Source organism: Scylla paramamosain, chromosome 2 (assembly GCF_035594125.1).
Source record: "Scylla paramamosain isolate STU-SP2022 chromosome 2, ASM3559412v1, whole genome shotgun sequence".
Taxonomy (NCBI): domain Eukaryota; kingdom Metazoa; phylum Arthropoda; class Malacostraca; order Decapoda; family Portunidae; genus Scylla; species Scylla paramamosain.
In genome coordinates this window covers 36,271,817-36,274,316 of record NC_087152.1, presented here as the reverse complement: position 1 = coordinate 36,274,316, position 2,500 = coordinate 36,271,817, and positions in this window count along the sequence as shown.

The following is a 2,500-nucleotide window of genomic DNA, read 5'->3' as shown; positions in this document are numbered from 1 at the left end:
TCCGCGTCTTATCTCGACAATTCCAGCGTGCTCTTCTTGGTTATTGGATTTTAAAGGAAGGTTCCATGATTTCAGAAATAATTTAACAGGGATTTTGCACTTCTAACAGGCCTTAATAGGAATTATTTTTGGTTTTCAACTATAATTTCATGATTGCTTTATTAGTTTAACAAAGATAAAGGACATCTAACTAGCCCTAGTAGAAGTAACTACGTAGTTTTCAAAGGTGCTTTCGTGATTGCCTTGATAACTTAATAAGGATTCTAAGGATTCTAGCAAGGCCCAGTGGAAGTCATTGAGATTGGTAAGAGCGTCTCCAGGATTATAATAATAGCTTAGCAAAGATTCTGCACTTATAACAAGCTGTAGTGGAAGTTAATAGAGCTTTCAATGGTGTTTTCATGATTGTATTGCTAACAAAAATGCTGCGCTTTTAACAGGCCCTAGTGGAAGTTAATTGAGTTTCTGAGGATGTTTTCATATTTTGAAAAATTAAGTAAGCCTCTGCACAGTCACTGGAAAGAGAATCCATGAGATCTAGACTAAATTACATCGGTGGCCTTTGAAAATAGCCTGGGTTGTCCCCAAAGCGTTTAAAAATACCTTCACCTTCGCACTCGCCCCATTCACTCGTGGCGCGCGGGAAGTGAGGCGGCGGGGGAGCGGGCCAGGTTAGGTTTATGGCATGTGTGTAAACAAACTTGGAGTAAGAGATAAGAGGTGATAAAGATAATTGTTTGTGTACAGTACCTATTTTTGTTTAGCCTTCGTAAATAATGCTCAGGTGGTGCTTGGAATTCTTCTTGGCCTGTGTCATGTTTGGTTTGGGTGGCTTTTTTGTCTTCTGTTCTCATTCACCTCATTCTGTCTCTTCCTTTTATTTATTCATTTATTTATCTATTTATTTATCTATTTATTTATTTCAGCATGTTGACATTTATGAAAGTGTAAAAATACATTAATTGGTACTTTAGGAGGTGATTCGAAAACTAAACATGAACTCTTCCCGAGGACTACTATATTAAAACTTCCCCTCACTTCCCGTGTACATAGGACTAAGTATTCAGGGAGCTCAGACAGATGGAAAACACGGTCACTGTCCAGGTCAGACAGAGGACCATATTCTGAAACAATTCTGCCCACACCTCTGCTACTTTGAATAGGCTCTAGTTAAAGTGACATGTGGTTTTAAGAATGTTTTTACAGTTCAAGTGACAGATTAACAAGATTTCTACATTATTAACAAAAAAAAAAAAAAAAAAACAGCCATGAGAAACGGGATAATCATCTCTATGGCCTTCGAAAACAGTCGGTCGTGGTGAGAAAGCAAAACGTTTTTGAATACAGGTCATACTTGCCTCCACCACATATGTGAAAGGCACTGGACTAGCTGTCACTATCAGGCACTGCTTCGCGAAACTACTGCCACTGCACTGCTGTCACTACAGTGCTGTCACTGTCAGGGGGGACGTGTTCGGAGCCAGGTGTGGGCGGTAGGTTTTATATGCTGTGTGGTCATGCGTGTGGCGTGCATGCCCTCAACAGCGAAGAACGAGTTCCACAACGTCGCTGCGGTGCACGTGAAGACCCTCTGACTCCTTGCCGTGCGGGGCCGCGGGATCTTTTCCTTTTAAATCAGACAGTCTATATATGTAGTTAAAGCCTTAGAAATATTGTTGCTGTTTGAAACTCGCTTGCATCCAGGTATCAGAAGATATATATATATATATATATATATATATATATATATATATATATATATATATATATATATATATATATATATATATATATATATATATATATGTATTTGGGACTTTAAAATTTTGTTGCTGTTTAAAATCCTCTTGTATTAATTTCTAATAATTTTATCTTTCATTCTTTTTAACTTTTCTCGTGTTTTCTGTTGCTGTTGTTTGAAATTCATTTGCATTCTTTTGTAGTCATCTTATCATTCGATCTTTTTACCTTTTCTCGTATTTTCTGTTTTTTTCTTATTCATTTGCATTCATTTAAAGCCATCTTATCATTCAATCTCTACTTTTCTTAGTATTTGGTGTTGTTACTGTTTAATATTCACTTGTATTCATTCCTGATAATTTTATCATTCAATCTCTTTACTTTTCAACATATTTGGTCTTGTTTTCTCTTCTCCTTTACCTCGTCATGCTTCTTTTTTCTTTCTTTTTAATCAGTCACTCTTTGTTTTTCCTTCCTCTTTCTCCTTGTCTCCTCTTTTCCTTTACATCAACCTCCTTCTCTCTCCTGGTCATTAAAGCAATTACCTTCTTTGCTTTTCTTCCTCCTTTTCTTTGTTGTCTTTCCTCCTCCTCCTCCTCCTTTCCCTTGTCCTCATCATCTTATCAATCACCCTCTTTGTTTTTATTCTTCCAGGTCTTCTTTGCCTTCTGCCCTCTCTCTCTCTCTCTCTCTCTCTCTCTCTCTCTCTCTCTCTCTCTCTCTCTCTCTCTCTCTCTCTCTCTCTCTCTCTCTCTCTTCT